Source organism: Pinus tabuliformis, chromosome X (genome assembly GCF_031772625.1).
Source record: "Pinus tabuliformis cultivar Carrire ecotype Pingquan chromosome X, CPIR1, whole genome shotgun sequence".
Classification (NCBI taxonomy): domain Eukaryota; kingdom Viridiplantae; phylum Streptophyta; class Pinopsida; order Pinales; family Pinaceae; genus Pinus; species Pinus tabuliformis.
Window position 1 is genome coordinate 1,546,672,151 of NC_142308.1, and position 15,876 is coordinate 1,546,688,026.

Here is a 15,876-nt window from a genome sequence, read left to right on the forward strand (position 1 = left end):
TCATGATCATCAAATTCATAACATATTTCACCATTCTCTCATAAAAATGATAGTCCTCCACCACCTTGGTCAGCTTAACAATGCATGGGACACTTTCATATCTGATGAGGTCTTCATAGTCCCACCTATTCAGCATGGCCAAGAGGCCCCTTCATCCTCTCATCCACCCACCTCAATTCCTCCACCTCAGCCTATACATCATCCATCTTCATATCATGAGTCGGCCACAGAGCAACAAGCCCAAATGGGCTGGTTTGGGTACCTTGGCACATACCTATCAGAGAGAGCATCGACAAGTGTTTTCCCCACTAATTGTGGGAGGGGCCTTGCCTTCTTCATCGAGAAAGGAGGAACAGAAGGGTAAGGAAAAGGTTGTAGAGGCAGAGGTCCAGTAGCAGGAGAAAGACATCGATGAGATAGAGCATGATTTTCAATTAGTTGAATTCGATGAACATGATGACAGTAAAAGCACAACTATTGTCATCAGGGAGAAGAATGCACTAATAGGAGAGCTCGAGGTCAACTTGCAAAGGGCCAAATGGATCATTTCCTATTATGAGCCGGAAAATAGGCAGTTTGAGGTAAAAAATGAGCTCATGGAGATTCAACTTAGAAAGGGAAAGAGAGAGTCTGAAAAGGAAAAGTCCTTACTTGATGAGGCATATGGGCAGTATGGTGAGTGACTTGATGAACAAGTGCCAAGAAGAATGCCAAGGACTAGAGGCCTAAAAAGAGCCTTGGAGCAGGAAAGGAAAAAGGAGGAAGAAATGGACAATTAACTCACCTTGACTGAGAAGCATCTAACAGAGCATGGATTCTGAAAAGATAACCACTACATTAAACAACATAATCATTGTGAAAGGATAACCATGCATGGATGGATTCCTAACGCTTCCCTTAGAGAATTTTGTAATGAAATTAGCAGAAAAAAACATGATTTCGATATGGGATCGTCTAGTAATACATGATTTCGATGTAATTTTCATCTCAAAAACATGTTTTTGAGATGAAAACATAGTATTTTAGTTTGCTTATATTTTTTTGATTTAATTTAAGTCATTATATGTAATAAATGTTCCCAATGCTACCCAAGCATGTCTCATTGCTGCAAGAAATGAAACCATTGAAGAAATCAGTTCAATTAAAGCAGTTGCACGCTAAACTGTGCCAATCCTAGTCTTCTCGGATTGGAAGAAGGAGTTTCACGTACATGTCGATGCATCATGTATAGTGTTGGGAGAAGTACTGATATAGGTTGGTGGAGAAGACTTGGAACACCCTATCGTGTTCACTAGCAGAAGGTTACCTAAAGCAGAGAAGAACTATTCCACTACTGAGTACGAAGGGTTAGCCATGGTATATGCGCTCCAAAATTTTAGGCATTACTTGTTGGGAGGCCATTTTAAGATGTACACAGATCATTTCGTGTTGAAGTACCTAGTCAATAAGCCTGTGTTGAGGGGGAGAATCTGCAGATGGATGTTATTGTTCTAGGTGTATGATTTTGAAGTTATTGTGAAGCCTGGATGACTGAACATGGGACTAGACCATCTATCGTGCATCGAAACAGGGGAAGAACCCACTAAATTGGAGGAAGGATTTCCTGACGCGCAACTATTTGTAGTACACATCACGGATGGTCATATTGAAGATATAATACACTTCATAATGACATGAATTGTCCCGGAAGGATACACTATCCAGTAGAAGAAGGAACTAGTGATGTGCGCGAAAAATTTCTCTGTCATAGCTGGAAATATATACAAAATGGGGTTTGATGAGATATTGCAATGACATGTACCCAAGTTTGAAAGAAATAGAATCCTTGCGGGCGCTCATGGGGGCGTCGTGGGAGGAAATTATGCAGGGAGAGTGACCGTGCAAAATATTCTATGTGTAAGATTATGGTGGTCAACCTTCCATCAGGACTCAAAAGCATATTACAAGGAATGTGATGTATGTCAAAGGACTGGCAGGCCATCACGGAGGGATGAGATGCCTTTAAATCCTCAGATGACATTGCAACCCTTTGAGAGATGGGCGATAGATTTTGTGGGACCCATTCAGCCCCAAGGAAGGATAGGAGCAAGATACATCATCACTGTGACGGAGTATTTGACTCGTTAGGCAGAGGCACGACCTGTAAAGGATTGCACGAGTGCGACTAGTGCGAAGTTCCTGTTTGAGCATGTACTTATGCGATTTGGCTATCCAAAGATCTTGATGACTGATCGCGGTATGTGCTGTTAGCACTCAGAATGAACCTCAATGTTAAGAAGAGGCAATTCTGAGGCAACCACAGACCAAGATTTTGATCTGGCATCTAGCCCTGCCACACCAGATAGGACTTTCTCTTTGCCAACTAAGGGTGACTGGAATAAATGAATCTTAGGCTAGCTATGTAGAATGAGGATTTGGTTGAAAATTGTGGGTTGAAAACAACAAGAGAAGGGACCATTTGGCTATGGAATCGAGGCTAGTTTATGCTGGAAAACTTGGGGCAAAATAAGCGCAATGTTCAAAAATATTAGAGATGTAAATGAGAGAAGAAAAGAGGAAAAATTTGCTACCCTGAAGGCATCAATCAGTGGATGGATCTACAGTGGCAACTTTAGAAGAAAAAGAGGCACATGATTGCTCAACAGAGCATCTAGCAGAGGATGGATTCTAGAAAGATAACAACTATATTAAACAACATAATCATTGTGGAAGGAGCACCATGTGTCAACGGATTCCTAACACTTCCCTTAGAGAATGTTGTAACAAAATTAGCAGAAAAACAAGTCATGGAAATGAACTTACAAGAAAAACATGCTGCATATTAAACACCGTGATAGATCCTAGGCTTAAAGGAGAAAAAACTGCTCTATTAGAATAATCTTCAAAAGAAGCTTTACATAGTCCAAAAGCAACCTCTTCTGCTGAAAAATTTGAACCATTGAACAAATCAGTTCAATCAAAGAATCATCCAACTATCAAGAGAAAAAAAGGGTCAAAAAGTCAAAAAAGGCATTAAAGTGAGAATTTGAAAATTGACAAAGAACTTTAGAAAGTGGGTATGAAAACTCATAAATTAAAGTTAATTCAAGTATAAAGCCTCTCAATAAACTCATGAAAGCCTCATTTGCACTCTAGCATTCTCACAACTCCTTAGCGAAAGAAAATTAGCAATTTTAAGGTGAAATTGGGCAAAATAGAGCAAGAGGATGCGTTCAGCAGGGTCGCTCCACGTTTAGCCTTGTCACTCTGCTCCTATGGAGGTTGGTGCACATTTGCCATAGTTTACAGTGTATTTTATAACAGTGTTGTGCTCCTGTAAAGGTTGCTATGTGTTCGACTAGTTTGCTGCGCCTTTGCCCGGGTCACTACGCGTTCGCCTGGAAGGAGCCAAAACACACTAGAAAACCCTCCATCGCCACCAAGTTTCAAAGTTGGTTAGCATATACCTCAGCAAAATCAGGTTGGTTGAAAATTTACTCACTCCTTCCCTCCATTATTCACCTACATAGGGTTTAGGTTGTTCGTTGTTTTTCCTAAGAGAAAACCCTAGCCATACATTCCAACCATCTCAAAATCACATTTCCTAGTTTTCATCACTATTCCTCCCTCACTTAACAAATATCATCTATCACCTCCCTCATTCCACACATCCCCATCTCCTCCTCCTCATCTCTCCTCACATCATTCCACATTTCCCATACCCATAGTCCATTCTACCATTTCCCTAGGGTTTTGATAACAAAAAATCATGGCAGAAGAGGAACACCAAATTCAGAGCGAGGAAGAAACACAACAGAGGAGGAAATATAAAAAATGAGGGGAAATCATTAGATATGAACCAACCAATGCTAGAGAGCTCATGGCATCTCCCATCACTGTCACAAGCTCAAAGCATAAGGTCTGTTTTGAGTTTTGTGAGAAGGTGGAAAGGACACGACATCATTATGAATTGACCAGACAGTTCATTATCAACCTCCATTGACAATCAAGCAACCCTTGCTGGTGTCACCTTTACCATATCTTCTGCTATCATATCAGCTGCTACTGAGATCTCAGATGTTGGGGAAAATTGGTTTAAACAGGCAGATTTAGATTATTGCTACTATGGGCCAAATCTTAAACCCAACCATAAGAATGAAAGAAGGAGGACTTTTCCTTTCTCTTACCTCCTATACAGATATGTTCCTATGATGAAAATCATCATGAAATACTTAACATGTGAGGGCAGGTTTTCTAGGCTCTATTTCTATCATATTTGGTTACTCATGCATTTTACAAGAGTCAGAATGCTCAACCTGCTCTACTCTCTTTACCAGGATATTGACAATATGTCATACATTGCTCCAAGGAAATATCATGATCATCAAATGCATAACATATTTCACCATTCTGTCATAAAAGTGATAGTCCTCCATCACCTTGATCAACTTAACATTGCATGGGACACTTTCATATCCGATGAGGCTTTCACAGTCCCACCTATTTAGCATGGCCAAGAGGCCCATTCATCCTCTCATCCACCCACCTCCATTCCTCCACCTCAACCTATACATCATCCATCTCCATCTCATGAGTCAGCCACACCATCACCTCCATCATCACCATTTCATCAGTCTATTCATTCACCTAGCAGAGATAAAGGAATTGAGTTGGAGCATATTGATTATGGTGAGAACAACAATGCCAAAGGGGTTGGTTTAGGTACCTTGGCACATACCTATCAGAGAGGGCATAGGCAAGTGTCTTCCCCACTAATTGTGGGAGGGGCTTTGCCTTGTTCATTGAAAAAGTAGGTACAAAAGGGTAAGGAAAAAGTTGTAGAGGCAAAGGTCCAACAGCAGGAGAAAGACCTCCATGAGACAGAGCATGATTTTCAATTAGTTGAATCCGATGAATATGATGATAGTAAAAGCAAAACCATTGTCATCAAGGAGAATAATTCACTCATAGGAGAGCTCAAAGTCAACTTGCAAAGGGCCAAATGGATCATTTCCTACTATGAGCAAGAAAATAGTCAGTTTGAGGTAAAAAATTAGCTCATGGAGTTTCAGCTCAAAAAGGCAAAGAAAGAGGCTAAAAAGGAAAAGGCCTTACTTGATGAGGCATATAGGAAGTATGGTGAGCCACTTGATGAACAAGCTCCAAGAATAAGGCCAACAACTAGAGGCCTAAAAAGAGCCTTGGAGCAGGAAAGGAGAAAGGAGGAAGAAATGGCTAATCAGCTCACCTTGAATGAGGAATTTGCCAAGATGGTAAATGAAAACCGAGAATATTGGCTTGAGAAGGTAAATGATCATTTGGAGAATCTCCTAGGCAAGGCCAAGAAGGAAAATGATATTTAAAGAATGATGGCAAAGAACTATGCTATGAGAAACAAAATTGCAAGAGCCAAGCTCAAAAGAGCTCATGCAAAGATTGAGGCTTTGACCAAGAAAGAGGAGAAAAAGAGGTTGGATATCATTGCCGAGGCATCACTTCATACCTCAAACATATAGCCATCTATCAACCCACCAATTTTGGCAATTTTTAACGATTTTAGCAAGATATGTTTTGCTGTGTTTTCTGAAGAAAGTTTGGCACAATCAGCATGGTCAAATGTGTAGCACCTAGGACACTACGATTTTTTTTGGGGCATCCAATGAGAAAATGCTCAGCGTTTTTGAATTTAGAATGATGAGGACATGCACCCTGTAACGTTTCTAAGAATTTGGAGAAAAAATGGTCAACAAAAAGCGTCAAAAACTACCAAAACATCACCTTTCTGCCTGTTTTCTAGCCTGGTCATTGTGCGTTTGAGAAGTCTTGGGAGATTGCAATTTTGGAGGGGTAAATGAAGCCCATTTCGAAAGCCAAGAGCAGTTATAGAAACTACATAGGATATTATTTCTAATGAGCTATCCTCGGCTATATTTGGACATTGGGAATGCCGTCAAAAGTCATATTGAAGAGGATGATGCGCGTTTGACAAATTGTCCAGTTTTTCACTCTTTTTTCCCAGTTTTCACTTTCACCATGGAAATTCATGATTTTATCTTTTTAATTGATGAGTTAAATGTAATTATGTTGCTTCTAGAGCTTACTAGGGTAGATTCATCAGGTAAAACAAGTTCATGAGGTGTAATGTATCATTTTGTTTGGTTTAGGGATGAGTCACTTTGACCACCCTATTTTCTTGTTTGCAGTTTAGATTTTGTTAGAAATAGCTCCTCTTCTAATGGATTTGACCCCTTGAGCTTAGGATGAGTTTTTTGGGGCCTATATTATGTATTTTATCTATCATTTTGTGGGTTGGACTCAGCTCGATGCTTATGATTTGAAGAAACAACGTTTTTTATCAGTTTAGCAGGAGACTAATAAAAAGTTGTAGCTATTTCTTTGGGATCCATGTGGTATGATGTTCAGTTCATTTTTTTCTTATGTTTTCATGTGTTAGAATGTATTTTTGACTCCATTTCATCATGTCATTTCCTTTATGTGAATGTATACAAGTGTGAGAGGCAGAATCCATATCTTTATGCTCTGTTTTGGGTAGACATTTCACAGTTTGTGTTTTCTTTAGTTTAGGAAGAATCCATAAGTTTCACATGCTCTTCCTAACTCCTCACCTATCTTTTCACCTCATCCATCAAACTTTAAGGCTCTGATCATTGTGCCTTCCTTGCTCCGTCGAATAGCCTACAATTTTAACCTAACCTCCTTGCCATAAATTTTTAGCCCTGTCCTGATCCAGCAAAACACTTCAAAATCAAATCAAACCTTGTGCTACTATACCTAGCCTAATATCATTTTCGTGTTCCAATCATCTCAGCTGAGATCCTTATGGAGAAAGCCTTGTCCTGGTCTAGTAGGGCTAGCTACTTGGCTAAGCATGGTTTGTGGTTACCCTAGCATTGCCTTCCCTCAGCCTAAGGTTCAATCCAGGTGATAACATAGTGGTGACCATACTGGGGAAGAGGTGACAGATCTTCTCTGGGAAATATCATCAAAATTCAGATTTGATTGCTGATGGTGAAAAGTGGTTAGATGCATGTGAAGGCTAAAATCATTCACTTGGTGACTCTAGTGTTGAAAAATCCCAAGGTTCATAATTTTTATGGCAACTCCACTCTTCAAGAAGCAATAGCCTGAATAATTTCTTGTTGAATTCATTGCTATAAAAATGGATTTGCTTGCTTGAAGGTATGCTCCCATGAGCCGATATCAAATTCCAGGTTTCCCAAATAAAATTCCTAAGGTAGATTGGCAAAGGAATTTTCCTATGTTTAAAGATGATGATAGGAATGATGCTGCTTTACATCTGGTTATATTTTACATGCATACTCATAAGTAGAAGGTTGATTTTCCTGAAGACTACTTGATGAATATATTCATGCCCACTCTGGAAGGTGAAGCCGGATCTTGGTATGAATGTTTGCCGCCTGCTTGTATTTACTATTTAAATTATTTTCATAACATGTTCTTTGAAAAGTATAAAGAATCTTGTCCATCCTTAATATTAGTTTAGAACTATTGTAAACATGTTTATAGTTTTATTAAAAATATTGAGAAAGTTTATGAAGATGATAACTTTATGGATGATGAGATCATGGAAACCCTACATGAAAATCCATTTCAGCAGCATAAAGAGAGCTTAGAGGATAATTATAAAGATGCTTAGGAAAATTTGCAGCAGGTTCAAGATCTTAGTACAATTGAAAATTATGGAAGACAAGGTCTTATTTCAGATCTGGTCATAGCAGAAGACAATATGCGGGAAAATCAGGTTCCAATTTCAAATTGTTATAAAGTCAAGTTGGCTATTTTAGATCTAGATTTAGATCGTGATGATGAAGAAATCGTTGAAGCCTTCTCTGATTTTTGCCTTCAACAACAGTCTCAAAATGCCAGTCACTTCGATACACAAGATCATAGTCAGCATACAATAGCTTCCTCTTTGCTTGAAGATGAAGGAATGTTGCATCTTGATAGTCAACAGGAATCACATGAAATGAATCAGTAGTTTGATGAAAATTTATATACTCCTTTTCTTGAAATTAATGAAGATATTCAACATCGTTTTCAAACATTAGGAGGGAAAGAAGACAATTATTGTTTTAGCAAAAGAAAACAAAAAGTACTATCTCCTTTGTCTGAAGATGAGATAGATCAACTCCTGAAAGGTCATGTTACATCCCAAGCTAATGTACGTTTGCAGTGACCACATAGTCAAGAAGGTTTTAGTGAAGCTTCTTCCACTTTTGAAAATGAGGACAGTATTGAAATTAGATTTATAGATCAGAAAACATATATTTTTTTCTTTCATGAAGATGATAGGGCTGTCATGTTTGATAATATTGAAGAATGTTTTTTGTTTAAGAATGACTTAGACTATGAAATTGAGGAGTATGAGCCTGAGAGAGATAGTATGCCAGAAATCGAGTCAGAATTTCTCATGCTCGAGGAATTTACAGCCAACACTCAAATAGCAAAAGCTTATACTTCTCTATGCCTTCCTATCAATTAGCAACCAACTGTTCTTTCAGATTAGAATGAAGGGAGTACTTGTATTTTTGTTGTTGGCTCTCAAGACAAGGTAGTACTTCAGGATTTTCAAGATCCCTTTGGCATTCTTTTGCGAGGATTAGAGAAGATGAATGTTGTCTAGCTTGTTAGCATAAGCCTTGGTTTCAATTGTTATTGTGAGTTGCCTACATGTACATCGTTCTGCCTGCTCGGGGAAAGTGAGAGCAGAATTTTAGTGAGTAGTCATATGCTGTATTGGTTACATTGGAAGGTTCACTTCACATGATTGTACATATTTATTCAGTAGGTAGGTGGTTGTCATTAGTATTTGAAGCCCTCAAATCTCGATGGTCTACTACCATTAATAAGTTTTGTAAGTACTTGTTTCAGTTAAGTAAGTCTTGAGTCATTTTTTTAGTCAATTTCAAGTCAGTTTCGAGTCAGTTTGTGTCATTTTAAGTTGTCAGCATTTAGTCATGCATTTCAATTTAAGTTTTTGACTATATTGGCCCACATGGTTAGGCACTTCGTCTATAGTGTTCTTGACACCTCCAAGGAGATGCCATCCCCAATAAGGCCAAATTATGTTAGTGTCAGTATATGCATACTTCCATCAGGGATCAAATAAGTTGTTTGCATTTTCATTTTAGGTGTCTCATACTAAATTTTTAATAATTCCATTAGGTCATGTTAAAATGGTCCACTGATGGTTGTCCATTGACCTCCTGCGTCGTTTGTTGTTCAATTGTTGTTCATTTGCTATTTAATTGCTGTTCAATTGACCTCCTACTGTTCAATCCACTTGGGTCCTCCATCTCATCATATCATCATATATCAACCTTTCATCACTATGAGCATTATGATCAATGGGAAATCATGCATAAATGAATTTTCCATCACAAACAATGCTATATTGACATCAATGAAAACCTAGATTAACAATCTCCCCCTTTGTCATTGATGGCAATATTCTTCTTCTCATTTAGTTGAGGTTTCAAATATGTTACTATAAGTTTCAAGGTAGTTGTCTTTCCATTTAGGTTTTACGGTTCATTTCCAAGGTATTTCCATTAGGTATTAGAGTTCATTTCCAAGGTCAAAAGCATGATTTGAAATGTAAATAAAGGGCAACAAAGGTATGAGGATGACCAATAAAAAGAGAGAAATTTTCAATAAGTCATAATCATTGTATAAAGATCTTTTGTCACTGATGTAATTTTCATCTCACAAACAAGTTTTTGAGATGAAAACAGAGTATTTTAGTTTCTTATATTTTTTGATGTAATTTAAGTCATTATATGTAATAAATGTCCCAAATGCTTCCCAAGCATGTCTCCTTGCTGCAAGAAATGAAACCATTGAAGAAATCAGTTCAATCAAAGCATCATCCACCTGTCGAACAAAAAAGGGTCAGAAAGTCAAAAAAGGCATTAAAGTGAGAATTTGAAAAATGACAAAGAACTTTAGAAAGTGGGTAGGTATACTCATAAATTAAAGTCAATTCTAGTATAAAGCCTCTCAAGACACTCATGAAAGCCTCATTTGCATTCTAGCACTCTCACAACTCCTTAGCGAAAGAAAATTGGCGATTTTAAGGTGAAATTGGGCAAAACAGAGCAAGAGGACACGTTCAGTAGGGTCGCTGCGCATTTAGCTCGGTCCATGCGCTATTGTGGAGCTCACTATGCATTTGCCAGAGTTTACATTGTATTTTATAATGGTGTTGCACTCTTGTAGAGGTCATTATGCATTCAACCAGTTTGTTGTGTCTTTGCCAGGGTCACTTTACATTCACCTGGAAGGAAACAAAATGCGCTAGAAAACCCTTCATTGCCACCAAGTTTCCAAGTTGTTCGTCATATACTTCAGAAAAATCAGGTTGGTGGCAAATTTACCCACTCCTTCCCTCCATTATTCACCTACATAGGGTTTAGGTTGTTTGTTGTTTTTCCTAAGAGCAAACCCTACCCATACATTCCCACCATCTCAAAATCACATTTCCTAGTTTTCATCACTATTCCTCCCTCACTTAACAAATATCCCCTATCACCTCCCTCATTCCACACATCCCCATCTCCTCCTCATCATTTCTCCTCACATCATTCCACATTTCCCATACCCATAGTCCATTCTACCATTTCCCTAGGGTTTTGATAGCAACAAACCATGGCAGAAGAGGAAAACCAAAGTTAGAGTGAGGAAGAAACACAATGGAGGAGGAAATATAAAAAAGGAAGGAAAATCATTAGATATGAACCAACCAATACTAGAGAGCTCATGGCATCTCCCATCACTATCACAAGCTTCAAGCATATGGGCTGTTTTGAGTTTTGTGAGAAGGTGGAAAGGACACGACATCATTATGAATTTACTAGTCAGTTCATTATCAACCTCCATGAAAATCAGGCAACCCTTGCTGGTGTCACCTTTACCATATCTTCTGCTATCATATCAACTGCTACCGGGATCCCAGATGTTGGGGAAAAATGGTTTAAACAGGTAGATTTAGATTATTGCTACTATGAGCCATATCTTAAACCCAGCCACAAGAATGAAAGAAGGAGGATTTTTCCTTTCTCTTACCTCCTAGAAAGATATGTTCCTATGATGAAAATCATCATGAAGTACTTCACATGTGAGGGCAGGTTTTCTAGGCTCTATTCCTATCATATTCGGCTACTCATGAATTTTACAAGAGTCAGAATGCTCAACCTGCCATACTATCTTTACCAGGATATTGACAAGATGTCATACATTCCCCGAAGGAAATATCATGATCATCAAATGCATAGCATATTTCACCATTCTCTCATTAAAATGATAGTCCTCCACCACCTTGATCAGCTTAACATTGCATGGGACACTTTCATATCCGATGAGGTTTTCCTAGTCCCACCGATTCAGCATGGCCAAGAGGCCCCTTCATCTTCTCATCCACCCACCTCCATTCCTCCACCTTAGCCTATACATCATCCATCTTCATATCATGAGTCGCCCACACCATCACCTCCATCATCACCATTTCATCAGTCTATTCATTCACCTGGCAGAAATTAAGGAACTAAGCAGAAGCATATTGAGCATAGTGAGAGAAGCAAGCCCAAAGGGGCTGGTTTAGGTACCTTGGTACATACCTATCAGAGAGGGAATAAGAAAGTGTTTTCCCCACTAATTGTGGGAGTGGCCCTTCCTTCTTCATCGACAAAGCTGTTATAGAAGGGTAAGGAAAAAGTTGTAGATGCAAAGGTCCAGTGACAGGAGAAGGACATCCATGAGATAGAGCATGATTTTCAATTAGTTGAATCCGATGAAGATGATGACAGTAAAAGCACAACTATTTTCATCAAGGAGAAGAATGCACTAATAGGAGATCTCGAGGTCAACTTGCAAAGGGCTAAATAGATCATTTCCTACTATGAGCAGGAAAATAGGCAGTTTGAGGTAAAAAATGAGCTCATGGAGATTGATCTCAGAAAGGCAAAGAGAGAGGTTGAAAAGGAAAAGGCCTTACTTGATGAGGCATATGGGTAGTATAGTGAGTCACTTGATGAACAAGTGCCAAGAAGAATGCCAAGGAATAGAGGCCTAAAAAGAGCCTTGGAGCAGGAAAGGAAAAAGGAGGAAGAAATGGACAATTAACTCACCTTGAATGAGAAATTTGCCAAGATGGTAAATGAAAAATGAGAATATTGGCTTGACAAGGTAAATGATCATCTAGAGAACCTCCTAGGCAAGGCCAATAAGGACAATGATATTCAAAGAAGGATGGTGAAGCACTATGGTATGAGAAACAAAATTGCAAGAGCCAAGCTTAAAAGAGCTCATGCAAAGATTGAGGCTTTGACCAAGCAAGAGGAGAAAAAGAGGATGGATATCCTTGCCAACGCATCACTACATGCCTCAAACATATAACCATCTATCAGCCCACCAATTTTGGGCATTTTCGAACAATTTTAGCAAGATATGTTTTGCTGTTTTTTTTGAAGAAATTTTGGCACAATCAACATGGTCAAATGTGCAGCACCTAGGACGCTGCGCTTTTTTTTGGGGCATCTAATGAGAAAATGGTTAGCATTTTTGGATTCATAATGATGAGGACATGCACATTGTAATTTTTCTAATAATCTGGAGCAAAACTGGTCAGCCAATAGGGTCAAAAACTACCAAAAAATCACCTTTCTGCCTGTTTTCTGGCTTCTGTCGCTGCACATTTGAGAAGTCTTAGGAGATTGTAATTTTGGAGGGGTAAATGAATCTTATTTGGAAAACCAAGAGAATTTTTGGAAACTAGATATGTTAGTATTTCCAATGAGCTATCATGGGCTAGATTTGGACATCGGTAATGTGGTAAAAAGTCATCTTGAAGAGGATGTTGCACGTTTGACCAGGGTCGCTGCATGTTTGACAAATTGTCTAGTTTTTCACTGTTTTGTCCCAGTTTTCACTTTCACCATGGAAAGTTGTGATTTTATCTTTGTAATTGATCAGTTAAATGTAATTATGATGCTTCTAGATCTTACTAGGGTAGATTCATCAGGTAAAACAAGTTCATGAGCTGTAATGTATCAGTTTGTTTGGGTTAGGGATGAGTCAATTTGACCACCCTATTTTCTTTTTTGTAGTTTTGATTTTGTTAGAAACAACTCCTCTTTTCATGGATTCGACCCCTTGAGATTAGGATGAGTTTTTTGGGGCCTATATTATGTATTTTCTCAGTCATTTTGTGGGTTGGACTTAGCAGGACACTTATGCTTTGCAGAAACATCATTTTGTATCAGTTTAGCAGGAGATTAATGAAAAGTTGTAGCTATTTCTTTGGGATCCATGTGCTAAGATGTTTAGTTAATTTTGTATTATGTCTTCATGTGTTATAATGTATTTTTGACTCCATTTCATCATTTCATTGCATTTATGTGAATGTATACAAGTTTGAGAGGCAAAATCCATATCTTTATGCTCTGTTTTGGTTAGACATTTGACAGTTTGTGTTTTCTTTAGTTTAGGAGGAATCCATAAGTTTCACATGCTCTTCCTAACTCCTCACCTATATTTTCACCTCATCCATCAAACCCTAAGGCTCTTATCATTGTACCTACCTTGCTCCATCAAACACCCTGCAATTTTAACTTAATTTCCTTGCCCTAAACTGTTTGCCTCCTCCTGATCTAGCAAAACCATTAAAAATCAAATCAAACTTTGTGCTACTATACCTATCCTAATATCATTTTCTTGATCCATTCATCTTGGTTGAGATCCTTACGGAGAGAGCCCTCTCCTAGCCTAGTAGGGCTAGCTGCTTGGCTAAGCATGGTTTGTGGTTATCCTGGTATTGCCTTGCTTCAGCCTGAGGTTCAATCTAGGTGATAATGCATGATTTCAAATGTAAATAAAGGGTAGAAAAGTATGAAGGAAGGCAATGCCATGGTAACCACAAACCACGCTTAGCGAAGTAGCTAGCCCTACTAGGCCAGGAGAGGGCTCTCTCGGTAAGGATCTCAGCCGAGATGACTAGATCAAAAAATGATATTAGGTTAGGTATAGTAGCACAAGGTTTGATTTGATTTTGAGGGTTTTGCTAGATTAGGAGGAGGCAAATAGTTTAAGGCAAGGAAATTAGGTCAAAATTGCAAGGTGTTCAATGGAGCAAGGTAGGCACAATGATCAGAGCCTTAGGGTTTGCTAGATGAGGTGAAAAGATAGTTGAGGATTTAGGATGAGCTTTTGAAACTTATGGATTCTTTCTAAACTAAAGAAAACACAAACTATGATATGTCTACCCAAAACAGAGCATAAAGATATGGGTTCTGCCTCTCATAATTGTATACATTCACATACATGCAATGAAATGATGAAATGGAGTCAACAATACATTCTAACACATGAAAACATAAGAAAAACTGAACTGGACATCATACGACATGGATCCCAAAGAAATAGCTGCAACTTTTCATTAATCTCCCGCTAAACTAATACAAAATTATGTTTCTTCATAGCATAAGCATCCAACTGAGTCCAACCCACATAATGACTAAAAAAATACATAATATAGGCCCCAAACAACTCATCCTAAGCTCAAGGGTTCGAATCCATGAGAGGAGTTGTTTTGAACAAAATATTAACTGCAAACAAGAAAATAGGGTGGTCAAAGTGACCCATCCCTAACCCAAACAAACTGATACATTACACCTCATGAACTTGTTTTACTTAATGAATCTACCCTAGTAAGCTCTAAAAGCATCATAATTACATTTAATTGATCAATTACAAAGATAAAATCATGATTTGCGATGGTGAAAGTGAAAAATGGGAGAAAACAGTGAAAAATTGGAGAATTTGTCAAACGTGTAGCAACCCTGGTAAACGCGCAGTGACCCTAGTCAAATGCGCAGCATCCTCTTCAAGATGAATTCTGACCGCCTTCCAGATGTCCAAATCTAGACCAATTTTTCTCCAAATTCTTAGAAAGAGTACAGGGTGCATGTCCTCATCATTCTAAATCCAAAAATGCTGACCATTTGATCATTGGATTCCCCAAACAAAAGTGCAATGTCCTAGGTGCTGGGCGTTTGACCATCTGAGTGCACCAAAATTTCTTCAAAAACACAACAAAGCATATCTTGCTAAAATTGTTCAAAAATGGAAAAAATTGGTGGGTTGACAGATGGCTATATGTTTGAGGCATGGAGTGATGCCTCGGCAAGGATATCCAACCTCATTTTCTCCTCTTGCTTGGTCAAAGCCTCAATCTTTGCATGAGCTCTATTGAGCTTGGCTCTTGCAATTTGTTTCTCATAGCATAGTGCTTCACCATCCTTCTTTGAATATCGTTGTCCTTCTTGGCCTTGCCTAGGAAGTTATCCAGATGATCATTTACCTTCTTAAGCCAATATTCTTGGTTTTCATTTACCATCTTGGCAAATTGCTCATTCAAGGTGAGTTGATTGGTCATTTCTTCCTCCTTTTTCCTTTCCTACTCTAAGGTTCTTTTTAGGCCTCTAGTCCTTGGCCTTCTTCTTCAAACCTATTCATCAAGTGGCTCACCATACTGCCCATATGCCTCATCAAGTAATTCCTTTTCCTTTTTAGCTTCTCTCTTTGCATTTCTGAGCCAATTCTCCATGAGCTCATTTTTTACCTCAAACTGCCTATTTTCCTGCTCATAGTAGGAAATGATCCATTTGGCCCTTTGTAAGTTGACCTCGAGCTCTCTTATGAGTGCATTCTTCTCCTTGATGACAATAGTTGTTCTTTTACTGTCATCATGTTCATCGGATTCAACTAATTGAAAATCATGCTATATCTCATCGAGGTCTTTCTCCTGCTGCTAGACCTTTGCCTCTACAACTTTTTGCTTGCCCTTCTGTACCTGCTTTG